At 50.7% G+C, this 22035-nt stretch overlaps 1 long non-coding RNA gene across 1 annotated transcript in view; it reads right to left on the bottom strand.

Moving 5' to 3' along the window:
• Positions 1 to 14291, bottom strand: part of LOC120510059 — a 49691-nt gene extending 35400 nt beyond the window's left edge. Inside the window, exon 1 of the long non-coding RNA XR_005629409.1 lies at positions 13831 to 14291. This is a non-coding gene — a long non-coding RNA (uncharacterized LOC120510059). The remainder of the gene's footprint in view (positions 1 to 13830) is intronic.
• Between the last annotated feature and the right edge of the window lie 7744 nt (positions 14292 to 22035).

The following is a 22035-nucleotide window of genomic DNA, read 5'->3' as shown; positions in this document are numbered from 1 at the left end:
GAAGCCCCTACTGCCACCTCATCCCTAAACACCCCCTCTTCCCCCCTGCCTTCACCAGTGCCATCACCATTCACTTTTCTGAAGTGCTCTGAAGGAGCAGAAATTTCCTGTCTCTCTCAGCTAAGCATGGCCTGTGCATCGAGGCAATTTCAGCTCACTAGTAACGTCAGTGCCTCGGCACTATGCTCAATTGTACCTGCGTGCCTCTTCCCACAAACATCCATTGTGCATTACAGCAGATGAATAATTTAGGCTGAAAGGGGACAAGTGAGAGAGTCTTTTGGGTCTCAGCAAGGCATATGTACAAAGAGAGTGGAGATGGAGCTGCCTCATTTGGTCAAAGCTAGCAGATGCTGCCAAACCTAGAAAAGCCACTATGGCCTGAAGTGCTACTTGGGTTAAAGTACGGTCATGAGGGCAATTTAAAGAGGCATTTGGACTCAGAATTTCTAATAGGTGCTGAGAGTGACACAGAGGTGTTGTGTGTGCATGGGCAAGGAGGATCTTCATCTCTGAGACACTTAGCACTGACCTAAGCAGCTGAAGAGAGCCACTAGCGGAAAAGGGAATCTGACCTGCAAACCATCTGCTCCTGTGCTTCAGAAGCATGGAAGAAGTACTATGATTGGCTAAACAGGGGAAAAGGGGTTGAGATAGCACAGCAAACAGGAGCTGAGTGGGCTGCAGATGCATATTTGGATGTGTGCATCGGTGTTCCTCTCAAACAGATGCCACATCACAGTTTTGTGGTGGCATGCAGGGGGACCTGGAAGACACAAACAGGTCTGAGTGAGCCCATCTGCATGGGACAATGCTGGAAGGGGACAACATGGACAATGTGGCACCACGTGCGCAGGTGGATGTGCAGGAATGTGTGGCCTCTGGTGAGCACCTGTGTGTTGGTGCTGTGCATGTGCCTGCTGTGGGGAGTGGATGCCAGGTATGGATGTCTGGGATGTGCCTGTGTGCATCAAAGGCTGCAGTGCAGGGTGAGCAGTGAGCAGTGAGTATGAGCCTGCTCCTTGCTGAACACAGTGGCACATTTGTGAGGTGCCATAGGGAGCGGTGGGTCCCCTGTGGGCTGCCTTGTGTGCGTGTGGCAGCATTTACCTCGGTGAGACACCGCTGTGGTACTGCACACCTGCAGAGCCCTGGGAAAGCAGTGCAGTGCAGCAGCACAAAGCTATGGCAGTGTGCATGTACTGGAGAGCACCCTGGGAGCGTCCAGGTTGGCAGGGATGGGATCCCCCCCTGGGTGGAACAGTCTGTCTGGCTCCTGCACTGCCTCTCCTCCTGGACTCCGCTTTTCCTTTCTCGCCTTCCCTCAGCTCCCCTTGCTCACTGGCAGCAGCATGCTCTGCCCTGGGAACCAACTCCCACTCACCACACTGGGAGGGAACTCCTTTCTTAGCAGTTCCCTGGTATTTTCCTTTTCTGGTATATTGAGAGCCAGAAAGTGAAGGAAAAACTCACTGGGCAACCTGAACTGGACCTATTCCCTTTCCATGTCCTTATTCCTCTTAACTGCATTACAAACTCACAGATTTTCACCCAAACCCACAAACTTTCACCCCGAAGCCCCAAAGACTACAATCTGAGCCATGGGCCATCTCAGGCTGACACAGCTCAGGTAGGGCAGCTTGAGGTAACAGAGTTAGGGGAGAGGGGTCCCTGTAGCTGGGAATATGGAGAGGCTCCTGCAGCTGCAGCCATACCTGTCTGACTTGCAGCTCCCCAGACAGAATCACCCATAGCTGGGGCTGGAGTGAGAAATTTTATGCAGGAATTGCAGTCAGCACAGCTCAAACTCACGCTTCTGGAGCCAAAGCAACATGTCTTAGCTGCTCTGTTATTGCTCCTATCAGAAGGCTAAACCTTCTGCCAGATCCCACTTCCAGAGGAACTTCCAGGCTGGGTTCCAAAGCATGGAGCCTGTCCACTTGGAGCACATCCTGGGGCAGTGGGATTTGAGTAGGAACAAAACCCCAAAGACATTAATTTATTTATTTAGCCAATTCTGCAGATCACTACCTCCCTCCCAAACACCCTACCCAGAGCTCTACTTGTTTGTTCTGAGGCTGATCTAAATTACTCAACTCCCCAAACTGAAATGCAAACAACTGGCCTCCATTTCAGGCTTTGCTTTTGCCCTATATCCCACTTCCCACCAATTCCCTCGGGAGGACAAAACTAGCACACAGGAGCCACTTGTGAAAATATGCACACCTTCCCTGGAAGGTTTCATGGGCTCCCAGTAGGACCCAGTTTCACCCAGGACCAGAAACATACAGTTTTGCCATGAAATGGAGCCTTCACACTTAAGCACCATCTGTTTTTTTCTCAACTGCAGTCCTGAATCTGGGGTATCCCCAAACTTTACTCAATCCTATGCACTGAAAACCTCACCTCTAAGCTCCATTTTGAACCCTTTGTCTTCAATTTTCTTCTGAACTCAGCCTTTCACTTCACACATGACAGTGTTCAGTACCGAATTCCTTCTCTGATGTTTTCTCCACACCATACAAGACGACAGACTGGGAAAGTCTGGCTGTCTGATCCACTGCCTAGCAGCAGTCACGACCCACAGTGCAGGTCTCCAGGAGGCAGGACAATATTTGCCAGATTTTTTTTCCCCTACAGAGGAGCCCTGCTTATGGCTCAGACAGTTTGGGTGACCTTTTCACTGCTGGCAATCACAACCAGGAAAATAGCCCTCTGTGCTAGTATTTAAATGTCCACCATGAAAAGCACAGAATCAGCCTCAGCACCTGCTTCGGGCTCTCCCCTGTGCAGCACCACAGCATTGCTACTCCAATTCTTCCCTCACACTGAGGTCTTTCCCTCCAGCCCTGCATCCTTCTCTTCCCTGCTCAGCTTCATGAGCAGGTCCAGCCGATGCTTTTCCCATATCCTGCCCTGCAGCCCTGCCAGCTTTCCAGGCCCCACCAGGCATGCAGAGAGTGAGCCCCTGATTACCATTCAAGCTGGATTCTCATTAGGCTGAAATGCCCCTCCAGGAGATCCATTAACAGTCCATAAGGTTAACTTAATCCAGCCAGTCTTGTGTGGTCTCTGCCCAAATTCCCTATTACATTAACAATCTTGAGCCTTAATTAGCATGTGAGGCAGAGGTGGCATTATTAATGGAGATAATATGGAGCATTAAGAATAAACAGGCCAGGCTGTCTCTCCCCCACCATGCATGCAAATCCTCTTCTGTGCAGAAACAGCGTGAGCTTCCCCCATGAGCAGCTCACATCAAGGGCTGGGGTGCCCCACACCAAAGACAAACCCTGGAGCGTAAGGCCAGGCTGCTGCAGGAGGGTGATGGGGAGGAAATGAGATCCCAGAGTGACCCTGCATTCGCCTGGGAGATGAGGGGCTGATAATGGGAAGACCACAGTGTGGTAAGTCCTGTGAGGCAAATCCTTGCACCAGGAAGGATCAGCCATGTCCTTGGCTAACCCAGCCACCCCATCTTTCTGGGAGGCTTGGCAAAGCAAGGCCAAGGTTATTCGAACCCCTGTTCCCTTGCAGGGTCAATTCACGCTGCCACAGGATAACAGGATGGGTGTAAGGGCTCCAACAGCACACGTAGGGAGGGCGTGTCTGCCCGAGGGGAACAGGGTAGGAACCGGCTGCAGCTCTGCAAAATGCTCCTCATGAGTCTCCTTTCTGACCACGGAGCCCCAGTACACTGGGAATACAGGACAGGCAGGACAGGACAACCAGCTGAAGGAGAGCAGCAGTCATCTTGGGGACCAGAGAATCAGTGATGGGGTTTCAGCTTGGTGAAAATTTACCCGTGTCTGCCCGAGGGGAACAGGGTGTAGGAACCGGCTGCAGCTCTGCAAAATGCTGCTCATGAGTCTCCTTTCTGACCACTGAGCCCCAGTACAGTGGGAATACAGGACAGGCAGGACAGGACAACTAGCTGAAGGAGAGCAGCAGTCATCTTGGGGGACCAGAGAATCAGTGATGGGGGTTCCAGCTTGGTGCAGATTGACAATGAGGTGGGGAAGGGACAGGTCCCTTTTCACACGGGCTGGTGACTCGCTGCAGGTGGCTGCTCAAAAAAGCTTGGTCATCACAGGTGAAGGGTCAGTCTGGGGCAGACCCTCTCCCAGGCCAGGCAGAGCCAGCACAGGTTTGAGTAGAGGAGGGGGGGACTGGTGCTGCCAGCAGCAGCGAGGGGCTGGGGCAGCAAAGGATCAGGGATGCACTGAGTATCAGCTAGGAGAAATTGCAAGCCTGACACTTTCTTCTAATACAAGCACTTGCAAAATCTTAAGGCAAAACAGAGGAGAAGAGAAGCAGAAGCAGCTAAGCCAAGGAAGCAGAGCCTAATGACAGGACCTCAGGACTGCTAATTTGCTTCCAGCAGCACCCAGCAGGATGGGGGCAAAGAGAGAAGCATATCCCAGGGACCCACAACTGCAGGGAATGGCTTCCTGAGCCTGGCTTGTCCCTGAGGTCTGACCCATGCTGTTCCAGCATGGCTCTGTTGTGCTGATGTGTCCCTGCGGGCTTTGCAGAAGGGAGCAATGATCCCTAAAGCACAGAGTGATATCCCTGTGCCTCCGCCCCGGAGCACTCGGCCAGTGCTAAGTAGCCTTGCTTAGCGAGGAGCAGTGCCTCAGGCTGGGCTCTCTCCCAGGGCTGCACTCAGCATCAGCCCAGCTGCCTTCGCATGCCCAGAGGAACAGCAGGCAACAGCGGAGGCTCTGAGCAGAGCCCAGCTCTTCCACTTTCCAGCACAGCAAGTTCCCACTCCCCCAGGCCCACCAGCCAGCCCCTGCCAAATCCATTTGTCCAATCTTGTGCTTTCTACTAATCCTGTTGAGCCATCCTTTAAGTTGCTCTGAGGCAGAGATAGAAAAATACAAAGATGCCCTAAGAAGCTTCCCCTGACCTTGCTCAATGCAAGATAAAGGGCTTTGATTTAAAAAATTACAGTGGGGGTCTGTCACTGATCCATTGCATGGATTAAAGGGAAACAAACAGAGACACAGGATGCAGCTAGTGCTAGGTGAGCAGACAGGGAGGGGGTAGGAGACAAAACAAAAGAAAGGACAGAAAATTAGAGGGGAGGAAGAAAAATAGCTTCTCCCTTGCCATCTCCATACTTGACTATTGGTAGAAGAGCTTTGTACATTCATGATGTTATACAACGTCCCATCCCCTTTCATGGTCTGTAAGGCAGAGCGAGGCAGCTGCACTCTCTGTGGTGTGGCCAGGCTGAGGACAGGGTGGTAGGACTGGAGAGGAGCTCCTTGCCCTGTTAGAAGCATCCAGTGGGGTACCTGACTGAAATCCCAAGGCACAAGTGCCTGCTAAAGAGATTGTCATCACTGTCTCTTCTTGCAAAGAACAACAACTCTTGCAAAGTTGTTCAGACTTTTCTTGTTCCACCCCTTCTCCCTTCCTTCACACCAGACATCTCAGCTCCTCTTTCCCTTCCTGCCAGTGCTGTCTCTCACTCTCCCTGCTGCTTGTCCTGGCCCACATCACATCTGGCAACATCTAAACAGGCTTCCCACCACCCACCTCAATCCCCTGCAGCCCTTGACTCAAAGGTTACTCAGAACAATTTTCCTCTGTAGGAAATGTCATAATGTCATAAGGACTAGTGACAGCAGCTTCTTCGTCCCTTCCCAACATTTGTTGCACCCCACAAGGGACTTTTAGTCCCTGGCAGGAGCCTGTTTCTTCCCCCTGAACCTCTTCTGTTTAAAGATCACTCACAAGACTGCTGATGTTTCATGTTCATTCTTCTTTTATAGGTATGTTAATCAGAAAAGAAAGCTTAAAGAAGGTGATAAAAATGCTGAAAACTGATAACAGTGGATGAGGAGAAGGCTAAAGTGCTCAATAATATTTTTTGCCTCAGTCTTCAATGACATTTCTTCCCACATCTCTTGAGAGGATAGACAGTGGAATGGGGACTTGGAGAGTAAAGTGCTTCCCACTCCAAGTTCAGGTTCATGAGCACCCAAGGAACCTGAACACACATAAGCCTATGGGCCCTGACAAGATGCATCCCAGAGTCCTGAGAGAATTGTCTGATGTAGTTGCCAAGCCACTCTCCATGATATTAAAAAAGTCATGGCAGTAAAATTAAGTTCCAGGTGACTGGGAGAAGAGAAGCACTCTACCCATCTTTAGAAAGGGTAGAAAGGAGAACCCTGGGAACTACCAACCTATCAGCCTCATTTCTGTGCCTGCGAAGATCATGGAAGGTCCCCTTCCTATTGTTCAAGCCTCCTCAGAATCTGCCCACTTCTATCTTGATGACCAAGGGCACCTTCAACTGGTTTCAGAATTTTTGCCCAGCTTCTTCAGCTCCTCCTGTACCATGTATGGGCACTGCAGCTGACTGAAACATTTTCACCTGAGTGGGACCTGGTGCAGCTCATTGCTGTGGTATCACTTCCCACCCAGCAATGCCCCATGTCCTGCTGCTAAAAGCTACACCACTGCAGCCAAGAAGGAGGCAGCAGATAGATGCAGAGAGATGAAAGGTGAAGGGATACAGGAAAAGAGACAACAGAGACTGTGAAATTATACAGGTCTATAAAACCACAGATGACAGAGGAAGGGCAGGGGAAAGAGGTGTTAACAGCTTCTTCCCACTCAAAGATCAAGGGTCAGGAAATTAAACCAGAAAGTTACAGGTTCAAGACAAACTGCATGTGTGTGCTGTACAACTTCCTACTGTGAGATTCTAAGGATGCTAAAACTTTATCTGACCTCAAAAATCGGCAGGACAAATTCAGGGAAGAAATAAATCTACTGAGAACTATAAAGTGCACAACAGCACTGGGTCCCTCTATGCTGAGGCTGAAAGGGTGTTCAGAAGAAGTGCTGCTACACAGTTGTCCTGCTGTATGCCATTCCCTCTTTCTGCTGCATGGAGATGCTGCACTGGAAGGATCACAGCCCTGGCTTGGTAAGGCCCTTTTTGTATTCCTATGGCTTTCCATAGCCAGGCTGACCCAGAAGTCATGGGCAAGGGTAGCTCTGAGTAACAGTATCATTTTGGTGCATTCAACCATTTTGGAGATGGGTGGACAAGGCAGCAAACAACATAGCTCATGCCAAGAAAGATTTTTTTTTTCCCTGACCAAAAGCTGGAAGGAGGACAGGTGTCATTTCAACCAGTCATTCCAGTATGGATCCTTGTTGGGAATAAAATCTCTGCTTGAGCCCTAGTTCACTCTATGCCTATTTCCAGACTTTTCTAAGACCAAATCCCCTTTCCCTGTTGATAAACACAGAACTCTTTAAACAGACCATCTGTAACAGGTCTAGCCCCCTTGAATTCCCTTCCATTTCCCTGACCTGTCTATCACACTATTCATGGCAGGCTCTCCACACTAATCCTTTTATTATGATCTCGCTCAATTTTCCTGGCCTATGACTGCAATGAGGAAAAAAGGGAGGGGTATTAATCCTTCTGACCTTGTTGTCCCAATTCTGGGCCATCTGTGACTAGGAATTCAGAGGAGGAAAGTCTGATCCTCCTGACCCCACTATCAACCCCTTGCTTTGGGAGGTTCAGTTTGTACTGTCCTAGAAAGGTGTTGTGGAAAAGCCCCTTTTTACTTACAGGCACTTCCTATGAGATTCCTTCCTAGACTACCTTTCCAGCCAGAGAGGGTGGAGGGAATTACATCCTCCACCTCCATCAGACTCTGTTTACTTATTCCTCCTGTATCGCCTCTCTGCTCCCTCAACAGCAGTGTCTGTGGGTTCTTCCCAGCCACGAGACAGGGAATCAATAAAAGGTGAAAGGCAATCAAGCACCTCTCAAAATTTCCCTGGCAATGCTGCACATAAAGAGGAGGCCTTGCAGCTCACTCCACTTCCACCAAGGGCTGAGTGTGTCCTGTTCCCTCCACCCCTTCCCACCAGCAGGTTTCCTTGCTGCCAGCAGTTGCATCTCCATGAACCTGCCACACTATTTCATAGACAGTTTGAGCACTCACAGCAGGAAGCTTGCATGTATCCTCAAGAGACAAATATTCTCCTCTTTGCTCAGCTTCATCCATACCTCTGACTTTGCCCATTTTTTGCCACTTTAAACAATCTCCTCCTTTCCTTGGTGTTTACAGTCCCCAGTACACACAAACTCTTACGTGTCACCATTTAGTCAAGCTCTACATATTTTGTTCTTTTAATCTCTCCTCATAAATAAGTACCTTCAGCTCTTTCATAATTTTTATTGCTCTTCTCTGAACTCCCTCCAATTCATCACCCTCCTTCAGCTAGCACAGCACCCAGGTTTGCACGCTAGGTTTTCCAGACTGATCTTACTAAGACCATGGAGGTAACATGAATTTGGTCTTCCTAGTGCTTCAAGGCTGGATGTTTCTGGGTGTGCTTGAGTTTCTGTCAGGAAACCTCACTTCATATGTTTGGCACCAGGTAATACAACTCAAGGCTGTCTCCCCAGGGAGAGGGAGAAGAAGGTTCATGAGAGGTGGGGAGAAGAAGACTTATGGACAGCAGGGACAGATGTCCTGCAGCTGAACAAGGGACATGGCTTCAAACCCTTACATACTCACACACCTCGAGAAGAGACATCAAGTCCTGGATATGGAAAAGGTGCATATGCACACACACATAAACACGTGTTCACTCCACAAATAAACCCCCAGTGACCTGCATCACACACGAGAGCACACAGGAGCACACACAGGGATAATACCACGAGACAGGAATGACACACTTGTGCATGGAGACTTTGGGCATGCACACGTAACGTGTGCACACAAGAGGACAGGACAAAGTCTAGCAGAAAATGTGCTCTCCCTGCTCAAAAACATACATGTTCTCATGCATAAACCAATGCTCCCAGAGGAAAGATAGCAGCTCATGGAGTCCTTATAGTAGCCTAAAAATACACAGGCAGCTCTGACCCATCTGGTCTGCAGATTGAGCCTATGAGCCATGGAAAGAATGAAGACAAACATATGACACCTTGCCTTAAGGCAACTGGTAGCACATGCATCATACTGAGCCAGAGTCTTCACATCTACAGACCCTTCCATAGTGATTACATTATCACCAAAGCTATTCAGAAGTGAGGTGAAAGCTGAGGACCAGAGAGGGGAGGAAAGGGACTCTCTACAGGGCAGTTGTGGCAGAGCTAGGGATCCCTCCTCCTACTCTGCCCCCCCCCGCCTTCCTGAGCCATGTTACTGATGATCCTGCCTCACAAGGATGTATTTGCTCCATCTTTCTGCTATCAGACATCCAAAGGAGTCAAAAGCACCCACAGTTTCTTGCAAACAGTCTTTCCCCCACAGCTTACCAAAACCAGACAGGTATTAACATTTTTTGAGAGTCACTGTATAGAGAACACAAATTCTTGGCCCCCAGACACATCTTCTCACTTCTGTGAAATTCATACTGCACCATCAGCTCCCCAGAGCACCACCTGGAATGAAATTCTATGCTAAAGGGCTGAAAAGCTGGAGATGCACTCCCCAGGGTGATTGCAGATGAGAAAGAGCAGCCCCAGCACATCAGTCGGGTCAGCACAGAATGGGCTTCACCTTCAACAGCAGAACAGACTCACCTGTGGGGTTTTGATCCCATGCCTATCTCCATGGCATCTGATGCTATGCTATAGGGCACCATGTAGCCACTGAGACTCCCCACAGCAGGGATGCCTGGAGACCTTTGAAGACTCCCTGCAAGTGGCAACATCTAGGGACAAAACACATCAAGTCACTCACCTCAACCTGACTCCTGGTAGCTTGTTTGCCACTTCTTAAAATGCCGTGGAAAGAGTGACAACTGCCCTTCCCTCCTTCTGCACCTCAGCTGGTCAGCTGGAACTGGGTTTCCTCTTGGCTTATGAATGTTGAGAAAATGAGGTCATTTCTCCTCAGTGACAGAAAATTATTTGGTGAGGAAAGCAGTTCATCTCAGGCAATGGCTATGGACCCCTGAGCTACCCAGGAGACCCTTAAAGAGGAGGTCAGGGCAAAGCAAGGCACGAAACCAGCACCAGCTGGGGAGCACAGGAAAGTCAGGGCACAAATGCAGTGCTGCTAAAGTGGGGCTGTAACTGCTGCCAGACCAGCTCACCACTGAAGCAAACACAACAGCAGTCCCATAGTCATTGTCACCTCCAAAGTGTCAAGCTTGACTCATCTGAGGATTTAAATACAGCACTCATCTGGCTCACAGCTGTGGGAAACTCATCCTGACCCAGCAGAGAGAGAGGGCTAGAGGTGGGTCACAGCCCTGTGGTCTGCTCCCTGAGTTCTGCATTCTCCCCTTCCAGACCACAGAAGGGATTTAAGTGCCCCACTACCCTAGCAAAAAAAGGTGGTTCCCATGCATACAGCTTGCCTCTCCTTCAGTAGCTCACTCCATGTCTTCCCTCACCCCCTTCCCACATGGAAAGACACTGGGGGGCACAGAGCTCTTTCGGGACTGCTCAAGCACCTGCTGTAACTCCAGTCTGGGCAATCCTCACCAGCAGAACCTGCAGAGCTACCAGGGAAACTCCAGCTTTCCCCCTAGCTGCCAGCAGCCTGGGGTCTCTCACTGCTCAGGACAGCTCTGCTCCTCCATGAAGGAGAAAAGAAAACCACCTCTGTTCCCAGAAAAGGGGATGTTTTGCTGGAACACATTTGCTCTGCACCTAAGCTGCTCCTGTCTGCTTTGGTGCGCAGGCTTGGGCAAGGGCTGCAAGTGTTTTTTGGGACATCACATCCCTTTACCAGAGCAAGGCAGTCCTCATGAGCTCACAGGAGTGTGAGGACAGAGGTGCTCCCTACGTGTCCTCTGCCCTCCCTCACACCAATAAAAGAAACAAATTAGCCCAGGTCCATGCTTATAGGAGACCAAGGGAAAAAAACCACACAGTATTTAGGATGGAGAGAGCAGCCAGGTCTCTCTCTCCCTCAGCAAATGTGCTGATATTTTCTGACACAGCTGATAAGAGCACTGGGTGGTTTCAACAGGCCCTGATATGACCAGTAGCTTTTTTCCCAGGTGGGCAGAGCTTTTCACCACTCTTCAACAGGGTCAGATGAGGCAGCTGCACTCTGCCTGGAGCTGCATCTGGCTTCTGACATGACCCAGGTAAGAACAAACATCGCGGACATCATCGCAGCTATGCTTCCCCCCCTTCTGCCTTCCCTGCAGTGGTTACCTTTCCCATTTTAACCACAAGCTACCCCCCAGCAAAACCTACACCTCTGTATGCCCTCTTCCCCAAATGCCCTCCCCATCCTCCGAGTGGCTTCTGCTCCACAGCGTAGCTTTGCACCAGTGCAGCAGATTAGACAGCATATTCCCAAATACCCTCTTTGCCTGGAGCTGGGGAAGGGCGGGAAAGGCCATGCATCCATAGTTCTTCCCTTGGTGTCGTAGTTTTTGATGGGGGAAAAGCAGTGAAGGCAGTTTGCTTCATGCCAACAAACCTGCACGCTTTGTGGGTTGGGTGCCCTGAAAGCCAATCTCCCCTCAAGGAAAATAATGGTGTGAGGAGGGTGGGAGATGGGGAAGGGGCTGGGGGTGGGGGGAAGGTTGATAGGTTGGGGGAATCAGTGGGATTAAAGTGTCTGCTTCTCACCCCTGGCACTGCATCGGCACCCTTCCACTCCCTGCAGCTCCCTCACTGCTGCTGGTACGGTCTGCACAGAGCAGGGAGGCGAGAGGGGGGCTGTATTTAAATATATTAATAATGCATGTTCCATGCAAATGAAGCTTCCTTTGAATATTACATTAGCGATGCTGTCAGGCTGCGCTTCTTGGGACCCAGGAGTGACGGGATGTGTGGGGACCCGGAAGGGGGGTGTGGGGAGGTAGGGCTCACCAGAAATTCCCTCATACCCCAGCACAGCCTCCTTCCTCCCCCTCCGCCCCAGCTCCCCCACATTACACACACTCCCACTCCCTCCCACCTCTCCGTACATGACAAATTCCTTGGCTCGCAGTGTGCAATGCAGCCAGGCTCCCCGGTCCCCAGACCCCTCCATGGCACGGGGCCCCCCTCCACTCCCTACACCGTCTTTAGCCCCCTCCAATCTCAGCAATGCTCCCCCTGTTCCACAGCTTGGGTTATGGCTCTGTGCCTCCAGAGCGGGGAGCAGGCTCCTGCTCTGCAGCCTTTAGGGGCAAGGAAGGGGAGCAGTTCCCGGGTCCGGCCTGCGCCCTGTGCACCCCTTTTGTTTGCAGCCACCGCGCTCGTGTGAGCCCAGGGTGGGTGCCAAGGCACCCCGGGCTGTGTCAGATGTATTTGCCCGCAGCACAGGAGCGATGCTGTCCCTCCCCAGCACAGACAGCCCGTTCCCTGGGCCCTGGGGAGCACGCCTGGTGTCTGTGCACACTCGGCCGCGGGACACGCTCGCATGTGCTGCATGCTGGGGCACACCAGCACACACCAGACAGGGCATTACGCACAGCAGCTCCCGAATGTGCTGCCTCCTGCAGTATTAGCTGATTTATGCTGCCTTTCCCCAGCCAGATCCAAGCTCTGGAATGGGAACAGCGGCAGCTGTGCACTTCTGCCTGTCCTGGGATGAGAATAGGATGCGCCTCTTCGTCTCTCTCCCCCACCCCCCATCACTCCTCCTTCCCCCTCCTTTTGCTCCCATTCATTCATTCAGCTTCTCCTCCCCCCCCATCCCATGCCCCAAAGCAGGAAGATCCTTATGCATAAAAATGTGGGCATGCTTTCTCTGGTGGAATAAACGGGCATGCAGACACCCTGCAGGCAATGCATATACACTTACATATGCATTCGAGTAGCTGTCCTGGGCCCCTACATAAATACCCGGCTCCCACCACCACCACAGACACATTCACACACCCGACAGACACCACGCAATGACTTTTCTGCAGCCAGCCAGTCTCCCAGCAGAGCAGTGTAAGAGCAGAGGAGAGATTTACTCACTCCCTTGCATGCAAACCAGGCAAATATTCACACACCAACAACGGACAGACACACAGACAGACAAACCACTGTCTGCAGAGGCTCCCCTGCAAAGTTTGCAGAGAGACAGGGAGCAGGGGGCTGAGGGATGAGACTGACTCCTTCTCTGTCCCATAACTGCAGGCAATCCACAAAGAGGTCAGCCTGTCTGTACATGCACATGTGTGTATGTATGTATGGGGGTATATACACACACCTATAGCTACACCTATACATGGGTACACACATGGATACACACAGACCATGTATTCACATGTATTCACACATAGCTATATTCACAGATATAGATACATGTGCATATACATACATCACCTCCTTTTGCAAGGTCTGAATAGGATTCACACATAGCTATATTCACAGATATAGATACATGTGCATATACATACATATATCACCTCCTTTTGCAAGGTCTGAATAGATGCAGACGGGTCAAACCCAGCTGTGTGCAGCAAGCCCTGAACCTATTCAGCATCCCGATTCTAAGCAGAGCACACACACACACACACACACACACACACACGGTGAAAGGGAGACCTGTCTCCAAGCCTCTCTCCCTCCCTCCCATCACCCCATGAAGGCATAATCTTCATCCCCTACAGACACACACACCCTGGGCCACTTCCCCCTCTCCTTTGCACTCACCCCTCGCCTTCATCCTCGGATCAGAGGCATCCAGCCCCCGGGGAGTGCGTGCACAAGCTGGAGGAAAAGGGCAATCCATGCATCGTGCCCTTCTCCCCCCTTTCCGATCTCAGCTGATGCTCCGAAAGGCAGCACGGACGGCAGCCGGGAGCCGAGGACACGCGAGGCAGCAGCACAAGGACTGCACACAAAACCGTGTCACACACACACGCACACACACACACACGTACCTGCTTCTGGAGGGGTGACTGCTCCCAGCTTCCATACGGGGCATGACAGAGACGAAGTGGAGGCACAAAAGACGCCGGTCCTCAAGCAACTTGCAGCCCTGCAGATGTGTTTGTGTGGGGGGTGTCCCCACTTGTGTCACCCCCGGGAGCTGTGGCGTTCCTTGCCCCGCAGCTGGCTCATTCCCGGCCGCACCTAGGCAGCGCTCCCAGCCATGCACAGGCGCGAGCACGGCAGGCGGGGATGGAGCAGCAGTCCGGGGAGGGCACGCACAGCCGGAGGATTTGCTGCCTTCGCCGCATCCGCATCACTGAGGGAAGAAGGCAGAAAGGGCTGTATTGGCATTTAAAACGCAAGTGATTAATTCGCCACAGGCTCGGCTGATAGGGCTCTGGGACCAGAGCCGGCAGCACTGCTTCTCCCAGCTGGGAAGGCTGTGACAGGCAAAGGACCCTCTCCCATGGAGCCAGTTCCGAGCTCTCCTCGCCCGCACAGCCACTGCTCCGGTGCAGGCGGAAAGGGGTGGGCCTCCACCGGAGACATGAGCACACGCATGCAACAGCTGCTGGGAGCTGCACACACACGCACAAACACACACACAGACACAATTCCCCACAACAGCTGCTCAGGAGCTACACACAACACACAACAGCTTCCCAGGAATACACAAACAACAGCTGCTGGGGAATCGCACACACACAGAGGCTACAGCTTCTCAGGATTAAGTCACCCACATGCAAACACAACAGCTTCTATGAGCCACACAGCTACAAGCAACAGCTGCTGAGGAGCTACACACACACACACACACACACACACACACACACAGATGCATGCAACAGATATACACCTACTGACACAGGTACGTGCAGCCACGAGAAACTACACCTGGATACAAGCCCCTGTGTTATTTGCTAAAAAAAAATGGCACATAAAAACGTAACAGGAGGTGGAGAAAACCTTTCATCCACACACAAACACATGCATAGGACTGCTCTAGGGACAGTCTATCACACACCTCCCCAAATCACCAGCACAGAAACACAACAGCTCCTCAGGAAGCTCCTGGAGCCCCATGCCCTCCTGTACGTCTGGAAGACCTTCCACCTCCCTCTCCCCAAACCCACACGTGCCATTGCCACTGGAGATCTTGCTCACAGTCAGAAACAAGCATCCATGTGCACCAGGTGCTGGGGGCTCAGCCACAGCTTGGCCCCCAAATACTTCACACAGGCAACACCTGCTAGGAAAGCACATTACCAAACACTGGCTCACTCTTAAGAAATTACTCCCCAGTGCCTTGATAGAAAGCAGATGCACACATGACAGACATACATCATCTCTGTGCAGACCTGCAAGACCTCAGCTGAAGGGACACGATGCACCCCTCACACTCACCACAGCAGTGGAGGGACTGCCTGTCTCACTCAGAGACATGCACACATGCAACAGCTGAGAAAAACTTAGGGACATTGGATGGGAGCTGGCTTCCTGGGATGTACAATCCAGCCTCCTGCTATTCCAGGCAACCACATCATACAGTCTTGCTCAGAAATGTCTCAAGACCCATCTGAGTATTCTGAGACTGTTTGCTTGCAGCTCAGAAGCCACGTTGAAGTTAAAAGCCTCCCCCAGCATCTGCATTTACCCAGGCCAAACCCAACCCCACATGTTCATGGGCCAGCCAGCCACATTCTTCACCTGGGCATGCATAGAGGTTGCAAGAACAAGTGGAAGTGCTCTGAAAGCTCCATTCCCAACTGAACAGACACCTCCTGTCCCCCTGCTTCACTCAAACATAACACACACACAACAGCTGGGTGAAGACCTTCTCCTCAGCATAGATACCAACATGCTTGCAACAGCTTCTGCATAAACAGACACCTAGGTCTGCCACCCTCAGCACTCACATGCACTCAGGTACAGAATATACAAACAAGTATAACCTCTAATGGGAAACTAATGATTTTCTTCATGCAGTCCAAAAACTGAAGAGGAATTAGGCTGACATACTCACACACCACTGCTAGCAGCACTGTTATTAAATGTATCATATTAATGGTGTGAAACTGGAGCAGGGGAGGTTTAGGTTGAATATTAGGAAAATATTTTTCACCCAGAGGGTGGCTGACACTTGAACACAGTCCCCAGGGAAGTGGTCACAGCACCAGCCTGACAGAGTTCCAGAGGCATTTGAGCAATACTGTGAGGCACATGGTGTGATTTTTGGGTTGTTTTGTACAGAACCAGGAGTTGGACTCAGTGTTTCTTGTGCATCCCTTCCAATTCAGGATATTGTATTCTATTCTAGTCTAGTCTAGTCTAGTCTAGTCTAGTCTAGTCTATTCTATGCTATTCTATTCTGTTATTTTGTGACACCCATTGCATCTGAAGAAGGTCACCTGTGGCCCACCTCCCCATCCTTCCAGTTAATACATGAGCACAGAGCAATGTAAATGTCCCATCCATCTCATGCCTGCAGCTTTATAGAAGGAAGGTGAGCTCAAAAGAGGGGCCGTGCATAATCATCTCACGTAAACCCAACCCCAGCAAGCAGAGGACTGCCCCTAGTCTTCTCACATGCATACAAGAGCCTCATGGACAGAACAGCAAACCAATAAACCTCTACATGGGGAGGCAAACAATAAATAGCTCCAAGGGAATGAGTTGCCTCCCTCAAAACACAGGCAACCACAAAGGACCCATCTACAGAAGGAGGCCTGGATCACACACATCAGCTGGATGGCATGAAGAAACAAGTTGACCCACTAGGCACAAACACACAAGTCATCAGTCCTTTTGAAAATGACACACAGGAAGCTTGTTGTGTCCTCTTGTACTCCAAACCTGCAAACCCAAGTGGGAAAAATCATCCAGGCATAAAATTACACACAAAGACCCACACACTCCTCAGGCAGACAGGCATGCAGCTCTGAGGACACTTCTGGATGTTCCTTGGACCATCTGTAGACATCTGTTCCCAGTAGATTAAGTGCCAAAACTACTCACACCTCCCAGAATCAGAGAAGGAAGCTTGTCTTGGCAACTACAGACTTAAATTTCCTTGCCTTTATCACTTTGGGGTGTTATGACTGTGGGGTGTTTCCTCCAAGCTCTTCTGAAGCTAAAAGCTAAAGGAACAGAGACTTGCTTCCATCTCTCTCTACTTCCTCCAAGGACAGACAGTATCTAATTTTGGAGGGTGTTGAAGTAGGAGAAAAGGTTTCCAAGTCCAAATTAATGCAGGATTTGTTCCTGCTTGAGTTCCTCCAGGATCATCTTGCAGTCTGTTTGTGATGAGTCTCCCAGAGGCTCTCCTGCTGGCACACATCCCTTCAGGACTCTGAAGTACTGGGGCAGGATCCTTGTACTGCCAGGGCTTCTGGGGGTCAAATGGTATTTGCTCATACTCCCACTGACACAGGAACAGCACCTAACTGCAGCAGAACAGAAGTGCCCCAAGAGACAAGCAGAAGCAAGTACCACATTTCCAGCAGTGTGGGACATTTGGGTCCTCAGTCTGATTCAAAGCCAGTCCCTCCATGCCTATTTGTCCCATTGCAGATGATCTAGAGGGTACAGAAGCTCACCCCCATGTTTATTTTGCAGAGGCTCTGACCTTGCCAAAAGCCCTGGAAAGACTCTGTTGTTTTTTTTACTTCACAAATGAAAAAAAAAATCACTGAGAGAGGAAAAAAATCCTCCTAAGGACGTCATAGATACTTTAAGTCAGCTGCAGAGGTGCCTCATTCCTTATGTCCAGCAGTACAGAAAAAGAATCACCTTCTAATTCTTTTGTGCTGATGTCTTTGAGACCACTACCTACAGTAAGGCCTGACCTTTCTGCCCCCCTAATGGGGATGAAAACAGCCCCCAAAAACACTTTGGTTTATACCTTTCTGTTCAGCTCCTGCTCTGTTGGGCTGCCACATCTTCTAAGACTGAAGATGCTGTTAGAGGTGAACAAGGGAGCTGACCTTATTAGAGCAATTCCCTAGTGTTTTTCCAACATATGCCAGGGAGTTGTTAAGTCCTAGAACAGCCCAGAATCTGGGAATCACAAAAGTGATGATAAAACTGATTTTTTAACACTCTGTGCCCCGCCTGGGGATTATCAGTTCAGTGGGATGGTACCTATACTCCACGTACGGGAACAGCCCAGAATCTGGGAATCACAAAAGTGATGATAAAACTGATTTTTTTAATCCTCTGTGCCCCGCCTGGGGATTATCAATTCAGTGGGGTGGTACCTATACTCCACGTACGGAGTGGGGGCGGGGAGTGCAGCCAGCCATCCCCCTCCCAGCCATCACCTTGTGCCGTTTATCCCAGGAGGAGGGGAGAGCCGGGCAGGGAAGGCAGCCACGCAGCCTGCCTGCACTACCTGCGGTGTGTGCTGCCAGGGAAGGGAGCCTCGCTGGCAGCACTTCCAGCTCACGGAGCCGCCGGATCAGCCCTTCTCCCTCTCTGTCTTTTCCCCTGCCCATCTGCCCGTCTCCCACTAGGGCACGACTGGGTCCCACGGATGGGGAAAACAGGCCAAGGGAGAAGGCTGGGCTCTGCCCTCGTTGCAGTCAGAATCTCTCCGCTGATCTATACTGCGGTGAGCAGTGACAGATTGATTTTACAGCTCTGCTTGGAGCCGGCCGCTGGCCCTGGGCTGTGGATGAATCAGCTTTCTCTGGTCCTTGGCTTTTATTTCATTATTTTACTGCAACCTCGCTCACAGGCAGCTAAAGAGGGAGCGACAGGGAGAAACATGAAGTTGGCAGATTTCCTTCCCTGCTCTTGTGCTCCCAGCCTCCCAGCCTGGCTTTGGGACTCCAGGAGGAGGGAGGGAAGGGATTGTTTTCCAGGAACTGACATCTATCAGGAATAAAGACATGAGGCTCCTTCTACATGGGTAGATGCATGTTGCAGTGGCTCTGGGAGACAGCAAGGACTGAGCAGGCACTGCACAGCATGAACGGTTCCTGCTCTGCTATGACAATGCCTCGATCCTTGCCAAATGGAGGGGGCCCAGTTTTCAATACAAGGGACAGCATGTTTGGAAATAACAATGCACTCAATCCATGACTGCATTGGACTCTAACCTGCTTACAGACTCCAGCATGGAAGTGATACCAGGTTCTCTTCTTATAGCTGTGGACATAGAGGAGGGGGCAAGGGCTGTGCCCGGCTGTCCCCAAGAGGTCTCAGAGCATGCCACAGACACAAGTTTCTCCTGGAATGAGGCAGCACCTCAAGGAGTGGAATTTACTTCCTTCCCTCTCCTGGCTGTAGATATTGTAGACGTTGCTCAGAGAAAGCCAGTTTTGACTCACTTGGTTCTTGTGCCATCAAGAAGAGCAACAGTGAACTCAAGCAAGGATGGAGCAACAAAATCAAAGAGCAGAAAGGTGTTGGGTTTTTCCAGCTCCAACCTGTAACTACAGTGGGACAGCTCAAGCCAGACTGTCAAAGTAGTCTGGAGAGAGAAGAGTAGAGAACAGAGGGACCAACCAAAGTGCAGCAAATGCTCCTCTCCACATCCCCAACATCTCAGGTGGTATGAATAGGAGCAAATATCTGCTCTATCAGACTTGCTTCTGAAAAAATCTCTTTGTCAGAATTGAAGATCTATTCAGAGGGCCCCTCACCACCTGTGCTGGCACCTACTCTGTAAGAGGAGGAGTAGCCAAAGGAACCCAACACCTGTTTGGCCTGCTCCAGCCTTCTTCCCAAGAGGAATTCACATCACAATGGATGGTACTTCCATTGCAGTGGATTCAGGACACCTTGGAGCTTTCTGCTGCCTTATTCCAGAGCTCTCCAGCCATACAGACTGCCTAGGGAAGGAGTGTTCCTCAGAGGACAAATGTCTGAAGACAGACAGCTAAAGCATTGTGTCATTGGGCTCCCCCAAGCTCACACATGTCCTTTCTCTCCACCTGCCCCTGCGCGAGCATCAGAGAGTGGCCATGGAGGTGGCCAGCACAGCTCAAACCATCAGAAGGCAAGGGCCTTTTGATCTGCAGAGATCAAGGTGTGGGAGGGAAAGGGAGGGGAACCAAGACAGGAAAAGCAGGAGGCTTCCCAGTGGTCTGTCCCAGCAAGAGGGAGGGAGACAGCAAAGTCCATCTCATCCACTTTGTGTAATCTTTTAATCTCTTGGTTTTTAATCTTTCACATCAAGAATGAGACACATCATTAAGAGTACAAAAAATCCCAGTTGGATGGGGATGGTGAAGGAGACAAAAAGTCCCTTACTTCTAAGTCTTCTGCTTTGTTCCCTTTCTCTATGTGTCTCTCTCCCCTCCTTCCTTTTTCCTCTCTGCTTACAAGCAGTAATATAGGTGACCTGGCAGACACAGAACACACTGGGGGCCTCAGCACCCAAAGGAAGGGCAGTGCCATGGCCTGGGTGTGGTGCAGGTCAAGCCTCTCTTGGTGGCAGTCTTTGGTGACACACGGGCACAAGGCTCAGTGTGCCAGCTCCTCTTGAAGAGCTCCTCTGCAGCCAGAGGGACAAACAGCAAACATTGCCAGCCAGATTTCCTCTTGTCAAAGACAGGGTGACCTGTAGAAGCCAGCCCACCCCTCATCAGGAGAGGAGCGACAAGTTTTTGGAGGGCAAAGGAGGACCTGGTGGCACTGACTGACTTGTCCCACAGCCTCAGGCTGGGCACTCCACATCTCAGCTTCTCCCATCTGTCCAATCCCGTGGATAACAATCCTCACCTCAGAGGGTGATTGAAAGAGGTTAATGAATTAACATTTGTAAAAGCTTTAGATAAAAGGCTAAGGATTATTACTGTTGTTATGCATGGGAACAACTCCTAACGAGCATTTCCCATCTCCTCCCTCCTTCGAGCCTGGGGGATCATCTGACACAGATCCTGCCACACAGGAGCTCCCCCAGAGATGGAATTACAGGGAGCAGGCTGCAGGCTGCCAGAAACACTAATCAGGGAAAGACAAATTGGGGCCACTCCATCAACAAGCAACGTGCTGGGCTGTGGGGCCGAGAGCCTCTCCAGTCACTCTCTAATGACTGGTGACAGGTCCATGCCACTCCCGCCAAAGTTCAGCAGGAAAAGGCTGCTGACTTCTGACCATAGCAGGCCTGCCCCTCCTCTTGCCCTTTCAAGGCTGTTGACTGACCCAAGATAGATGCACAAGGATTTGCTTTAAGGAAAGCTTAATCCCCAAAGGAAGCTTCTGGGCTGCTGGTTTGCAGCAAGATTCAGGAACAGGCCAGACAGACATTCCAATCACAGGCACAGGAAGAGACTAGCTGGCATCAGATTTCAGTATCTTAAACCTAGAGCAAAATGTTTTCTAGGCTAGGGATGAGAAGTAATTCAAAGCAGGTCTTAACATTATACATCTCTCCCTTACACACAAATATAACCTCAAGGGAGAAAAGCCCTCCCTAACTCGCCTGCTATAAATACACCAAACCACTTAAAATGGCTATGTTAAAAGAGAGCTGGTAATTTGATAGTGGTCTCCACTTAATTAGATTAGGCTCTTCTTGAAGTCAAGGGCTGAAAGCAGCTGATCCTCCTTTCTTTTTCAATCTTATCCTGTCAGCTGCCATGCAGGAAATTATTGTAGTCACCCATGACTTGGGCAGCTGGATCACCAGCCACATCTGTGCCACAAAGTGCAGAGCTCCAGGTCCCAGAAGAGAGGGGCTGCACCAGCACAGTGCCCCGTCTGGGCTGTCAGCACTGCTGAAAGTAAACACTGCTGTGCACAGGTGGTGACAAAGGTCTTCCGTCACATCTGGGGCACAAATCAGCCTCTCTGCACTGCAGTGGGTGGGAATTAGACTTGAGCTAGGCAAATAGCAAACAGCACAGTTAGTCCCCCCTGCAAGAGGAGACCAGAGGACAGCACTACCTTGGTCTTCACAGGAGACTAGAGCATTTCTTTAAAAACATATACACAGCCAGAATCTTTCTTAAAGTACCTTGTTTGCTTGACTTCTCACTTAGAAGGAAGTAGGTGACCTGTTTGTAGGTTACTGGAGCTAGTTGGCAGGGTCTGTACCTGATCATCATTGATAATAAGACAAAAAGTCACTTGGAAGGGAGAGGCAAAGCTGTTGTGGTCTTAGGACAGTGACTTGACTTCCTCAGCTCTTGAGGAATTTGCCAAGCCTCCCCAGCAATGCAGTCAGCCTGTCATTACCTCTCTCCCTGGAGTCCAATCCAGTTCTC

This window comes from Passer montanus, unplaced genomic scaffold (genome assembly GCF_014805655.1).
Source record: "Passer montanus isolate IOZ18808 unplaced genomic scaffold, ASM1480565v1 scaffold55, whole genome shotgun sequence".
Lineage (NCBI taxonomy): Eukaryota > Metazoa > Chordata > Aves > Passeriformes > Passeridae > Passer > Passer montanus.
This window is presented reverse-complemented; position numbering and strand designations above follow the sequence as displayed.